Below are 6740 nucleotides of genomic sequence, written 5' to 3' on the forward strand. Positions count from 1 at the left end.
TTAATAAAGCATATGGTCACTAGAAGTAGGCTGGTAGAGAGGGGAGAGAGAGCGAGAGACAGAGAGAGAGAGAGAGAGAGAGAGAGAGCACATGTGAGTATCTTTATGTGGCCCCCTTTTAAATAATGTGTGTGTGTGTGTGTGTGTGTGTGTGTGTGTGTGTGCAGGTACACATGTGTGTGCCCATGTGGAAGCCAAAGGACAGCCTCAGGTGTTGTCCCTCAGGAGTCACCCACTTTTTTAAAAGATTTATTTCCATTTTACAGGCATGAACGCTTTTTTCTGCACGTGTGTCTGTGCACCGTGTGTGTGCCTGAGGCGCATGGAGGTCAGAAAAGAGCATCGGACCCTCTGGGATTGGAGTTACAGATGGTTGTGAGCCACCGTGTGGTGCTGGGAAGCAAACCTGGGTCCTCTGCAAAAGCAACAAGTGCCCTTAACCACTGAGCCATCTCTCCAGCCCCATCCTCCTTACTTTCTGAGATAGGGTCTCTTCACTGGTCTGGAGTTCATGGTTAGGGTAGGCTAGCTGACTGGAGAGCCATAGGATCTAACTGTCTCCTCCTAGGTCCAGGTTTTCTTTCTTTTCATTTCTTCTCTTTTCGTTTTCTTTCTTTCTTTTAGCATAGGTGCTGGGGATTGAACTCATGCTTGCACTTTAGTGACTGAGCCATCTCAGGGGTGTGTCCCCTCTCTGAGACGCTGACCCTCACAGGGACTTCTGTGCCACCTGACAGACAATGAAAGGACCCTATTGTGGGTGAGCATCACAGAAGCTAGATCTGAATCAAACCTTTGTAACTCAGGGGAAGTAGGACGCGCCCACGGGATTTACACACGGGCTTATGTACGTACACACATCCATGTCTCTACACACTGCTTGACGGAGCCTGCAGGACTTCTGGCAATTCCTTCCTCTGGGCTCCATAGTTTGTGTTGTGTGGAGTTGCCCTCACTCAGGCAACCTTCAAGGTCTGTGGGTAACCGCGCTCCCAGTCAGTTGCTCCTGAAGTCTCCAGGGAGCTGTACTGGGATGGCCACTCTGGAAAAGAGTCAAGGTAGCCTTGGCTGCATGGTCTGGTGCCGAGCTGGGGCTTCAGGCCCTTCCTCCTTTCATGAACCCCATCAGGTTCCTTTGGGGTGTTTGCTGGGGAGCCTCAACTTCAGCATCCCTTCTGATGCACTTTGTTGGGCAATTCGGGCCATCAGGGGACTCATCAGATGCAATGGGGTGAGTCAGACTCCATCTTCAGGAACATGGCAAGAGTTGTCATGTTGGGTGACCTAGCCCTTTTCTGAGGGGCTGCTTTCAGCTGGTCTGTTCCACAGGCCGGCTCTGTGTCCAGCACTCAGGCTGTAGACAAGTAGAAAACACCCTGGGTGGTCTCAGGAACTTCTGTGCCAAATATGCCAGCTTACCTCCTGTGAAGTAAGGTGGGTTGAAGGACCTCACCTCACCAGCACTGACCACAAGTACCATTTGGGTAAATACTGCACACCCAGCTTGCTTCAACAGTTATACAAGAGAATTTCAGGGCTCTTTCCTGGAGAGAGGCTAGCTGGGGAGCCAAGGCTCCCAACCGTAGCTTGTTTTAGGCAGTCAAGAACTGAGGTCTCGTTTGGTAGATGAAGGCATGCAGGCCAAGAGAGCGGAAGACTGGCTTTTCCTATACGGTGATTTTCAGAGGGCAAAGGTTGCCTCTCTCCCAGTTCTCTGAAGACACTGATGGACAGAGACTGTCTGCCATCCTCCCCCTCCCCAGCCTGTTACCTCAAGTGCATCAATGACCTTTAACAGTCTCAAAGGGCTGGAGGCCAGGATGGGGAGGTGGCACTCAGCAAGGGATAAATCTCAATTGCCTAGCCACGCATGCGCACCCCAGACCCAGGTAGCTTCTCAGGGATGTCCTGCTGTTCAGCCCTGCAGGCCCTGGGAGGACACGGCTGGGACTCTCTTCTCATGTTTGCCCCAGGTGATGGGAAGTGTCAGTACTCAGCCCAGTTCTCATGTTCCGGAAGGTGGGACAAGTATCAGGCTGTCCACTCTGGCAAGAGGCCAAACTGACCACCACCCTGGGACAAGCATTCCAGGGCCCGCTGGAAACATTACCAGAGAGCCACTTGCTCAGACTCCTGGGGCAACGGAGTCTGACACCCCATTCAGACACCCCATTCCTCTCTCAGGCCACATGCCGCATGTGAAGCATGATTTGAGAGAAGCAGATTTGGCCAGAGCCCAACACCAGAACTTCATATAGAGCTGCAGGGGAGCACCAGTGGGGGCCCTCCAGGCAGACCCAGGGTGCAAGAGAGCTCAGACTGCTCGGCTCCATGCAGGCTGCAAGCTCGGCTGCCGGCTCAGCTCTGCTGACTCACCTTCTCTCTCCCACCTGTTCCCCTTTCGCAGCCCTCCCACCCGCTTCCCAGCTCCGTGTGCAGCTCCTCTGATCTCTCCTTCCTTGCGCTCCTGGTGGCTGCATCCGGGGGCGGCTGCAGCTTAGATACCTTGGTGCTCCGTCATGCAAACTGGCTGGCAGCTGCAGGACCTTTGGAGGTGCTGCCACGCCCTTCCCTGCTTGGCCCAGGAAAGATGAGCTAGACTTGTCTGGCCTTGGGCCTGCTCCTCCTCCGTTGGGGAGAGGGACCCTGGAAGTCTTGAAGGGAGTATGGGTGTGGGAAGGGAGGGGAGGAGGGTGTGGTCTCACAGAGGCTCCGCCCCCGCACCACTCCCTGAAAGCCACCATTCAGGAGTAATCTTAGCTCACGGTGGCTTCCTTGAGAATTTCAACAGCTTAGAAAGAACTAGAGAGGAGCCCAGATGGCGTTCAGTGCTGTACCGTCACTGGCAGACCTTTCTGAGATCACACAGGCTTTTTCCTGTATGTGGCTTTTCTTATCTTTTCTGGATAACGAACTGTTCTGGGCGGTATAGTTTGCTTTGTTAGTTTTTTGTTTTGTTTGTTTTGTTTTGTTTTTGAGACTAGGTCTCATGTAACCCAGGCTGGCCTCAAACTCAGTGTGTAGCTGAAGATGATCTTGAACTTCTGACTCTCCTGCCTTCACTGCTCAAGGGCTGGTATTAAAGGTGTGTACCACCATGCCCGGGCAAGTATTCCATCTTTGGAGTTTGGCAGAGGAAGGTGGATCTCTGTGAGTTCCAGGCCAACTTGGCCTATCAAGTTCCAGGACAGCCAAGGCTACATAGAAAGATGTTATTCTCAAAAAGGAAACAAAACCCAAAGACGGCAGACTTGGCATCCACAAAAACAAGCTAGGCCGTTCTAGGATTGGGAAGGGAGGAGCAACTTCAACACCAATTTCCCTCCCAGGGAAGATTGTCACCAGGAAGATTGGTTAACAAGAGACAAATGAAGTCAAGACTGCTGCCACCTCCATGTCCCCCACTGAGAGGAAAGTCGTGGGTGTGAGAGCTGGAGGGACCTAGGCTTAGGTTTGCTCTTGTCATCTAATAGCTGAGTGGCTTTGAGCAGGTCAGTTGTCTCTGCGCGTGCGTGTGCGTGTGTGTGCGTGTGTGTGTGTGTGCCACGTGCATGTGTGTATAGGGCATTCATGTATCTATCTCACATTCTGTACGGATTTAACAAGATCCTGTATGTGGCTGGGCATGGCAGGTGTGGGGTCAGGCGCATTAACGATCTAAATAAATGTTGAGTGGCCTTTGGAAAAGGTTTTGATCAACTTTAACAATAAACGTCACAATTAGTTTGCGAGCAAACTTGGAGTTTCCTGGCAACAATGGGGAAAACAGAACCCTGAAGCATTACTTAGCATTTGGCACGTCTGGGCTCTGAGGCAGGAGAGAGCCCTGGGTTCCCGAATCACTGTGAAGCCTGGGGTCATCTCATCCTTCTCTGGCCTTCATTTCCTCATCTTCAAGGTTAGCAGGTGGGTTTCATAACTCTTGGGGTTCTGGTGTGTTGCGCAAGCATGAATTCTGTCCCTGGCTCTTTCTGAGGATGATGGGAAGCCTTGGGCAGAGAGCGGGTCAGGGCAGAATTGGCACTTAGTAGAGCCAGCCGAGGCTGTGGAAGCCTTGGGCAGAGAGCGGGTCAGGGCAGAATTGGCACTTAGTAGAGCCAGCCGAGGCTGTGCTACCTCCCTCGGGCCTGGGCACCAGCCAGGCTACCCTCATCGGTCTGCCTACTCCCTTGAATGTGCCCTGAAATCACCTCACAGACCTGGCAGGAGTCTCCCAGCTCCCAGCGTTGCCTGGGTCCCTGTGGTCAGCACAGAGATCACCACCAGCCGTCCTACGTTCTACCCCTGTCCTTAGCACATAGCCAAGAAGTGACCATGCCCAATTCTAAAGAGCTCATTCACCCAACAAATAATCCATGAGGCCCTGCCTTAAGCGATGGAGGCGCAATCTCAGGCAAGGGGCTTTGGCACTAAAGCAAAGCCGTGCTAGGAACCCGGCCCACTGCCCTTCAGCACTGGGGTGTGGTGTTCATAAAGAGCTTGGGCCAGTCTTTCTACCCTGCTGAATGGGATTGGATGTCAAGTTTCCCAGTGGCATGATGGGAGGAGAGGCAGGAGCACTGTGGGTACCTCATGTACGGGGAAGGGACAATCTGGGACAGGGGACTGGCAGACACCTGGCCTTTCTTCAACCATAGCTGGAGCCATAAGAGAGCAGAACTGAAGAAGGGCTGATGGTGTGGGAACAACAGGACCAGAGAGCTCTGATGTCGAATGGAGGAGGTGGGGCCTTTTCTTTAGACAACAGAAGCAATGGGCAGGCTGTCTGGGAGCAGAAGTGGAAAGTAGGGTGGATGCCAGGAAACCGGGCTCTGACGGCTAAGTGGGCTGGAATAGGGTGGGCCATGGGAGCCTACAGACCCTTGTCAATCTCTGTGTCTCAAGGCCCCTGAAGGAAGCTGGAGGGGAAAGCAAGAATGAGAGGGGAGGCAGCTTGGGGCTCAGGAACCACAGGACCTGCCAAGCCTGTGAGGAGTCTCTGGGTGAGGAGTGGAGAGGCGCAGACAGGTTAATGACAAGGGGTGGAAGGGATGGACTGGTTCCAGTTCCCCTGACAGGTGAGAGGAGGCGGGACATGGGCAATTGAGCTCGCAGAAGTGGAAAGAGGAGCGAGGCTATTTATGGCCTGATCCCTGCAGAGAAGACGTGGGTAAGGAAGCTCTCCCTTCCTTGGTGACTTTGCCACACCCTGGTGACTGACAGAGGACTCAGGCTGAGGGGCAAGGAATGCTAGGTCTACTGGGGGGTTTTGGGGAGAATGGGAGATGGGCATTGAGTGACAGAAGTGAGTAGGGTAGGCAGATTGCGGGAGGTGAGCCGTGGACTCCAACAATGCTGTCACAGCCCCAAGCTCCAGGCTCACAACATCTCAGCCTGTGGGCACGATACGATAGGCAATTAGGATGCTCCGCAAAGGTCCCTGCGTTAAAGGCCCTGTTGCCAGTCTGTGACACAGTTCAAAGGATGTGGACCCTCTAGGAGGTGGGCCATCAGAAGGTCCCGGGGGCATGATCTTGACAGTCACCCTGAGGTAAGGCATTGGCTGTGACGTGCACACTGTCTGACGTCCAAAGACCCCACAGATCTGCTACAGGAGAAAACCTTGAGAACCAAGAGCCAAGGTAGAGTTTTCAGGCTGAGGATGTGGCTCAGTTGGTAGAGTGCTTCCTGGCACACAAAGGCCCTGAGCCAATCCCCAGAGCCACAGTGGATATGGCGGTGCAGTCCTGTATCCCAGCACTTGAGAGGTGGAGGCAGGAGGATCAAGAGTTTAAGGAGTTTGTTTGTTTGTGTTTTTTGGTTTTCCAATACAAGGTTTCTCTGTGTAGTCCTGGCTGACCTGAAATTCACTCTGTAGACCAGGCTGGTCTCAGACTCAGAGATCTGCCTGCCTCTGCCTCCTGAGTGCTGGGAATTATAGGCGTGCGCCTCCACCATCCAAATTTAAGGTTTTTTTTTTTTTTAAATTTAAGGTTATTTTTAACTACAGATTTTTTTTGAGTCTGTCTTGAGCTATATGAAGCCCTGTTCCTCCCCAACCCCCCCCCCCAAAAAAAAACCTAAAAAAGCCAACCGTCACAGAGATAGAATATTGAAAGCAGTTCCAGACCCAGGTCCATAGCTCAAGTGTGACCAGGGACACTCTGAATGGTGGTGTGAGCTGCAGGTGTGGGGAAGCCACCGGTCTGACTGAGAGTCCTGAAGAACCTAGCTCAAGACCATGTCGGCCTGGGGAGAGAGTCAGAGGCACCCGGAGAGACAGAGAATCCAGGAGGGGCCAAGGGGAAAAGATGAGAGAAGGCAAGAGGACCCACAAAGGTCCATTCTGTGAGACTCCGGCCAAGGTCTTGCCAGAGGTCCCACAGAACCTGGAAGCTGGGGGCAGCTCTTCTGGGTTGTGTGGCTGCAGGCAAGCCTCTGCACAGCTGGCTGAGGTCCTGTTTGCCCATCTGCCGGAGGAGGACATGAGGACCGCCACCTTGGGACGGCTCTGAGTGGTCAGAGAAGCACTCAGCCCCAGCTAATGGCTGCTATTTTTATCCTTCTTCAAAACTCACCTCTCAATTGAGGTGCAGGGTCGACTCTGGCAGGCTACCAGACAACCGCAAAGGCCTTTCTAGACCTTTCCTGCAGCGGCTGGCTCCTGCCTGAGAGATCCTGGTCCCCAGTCTGCTGGGTGAGAGAACAGGCCCAGCCACCTCAGGGGCATCTGGAGACCCTCAGCTGCCAGACTTCACCTT

Source organism: Myodes glareolus, chromosome 19, assembly GCF_982192425.1.
Source record: "Myodes glareolus chromosome 19, mMyoGla1.1, whole genome shotgun sequence".
Lineage (NCBI taxonomy): Eukaryota > Metazoa > Chordata > Mammalia > Rodentia > Cricetidae > Myodes > Myodes glareolus.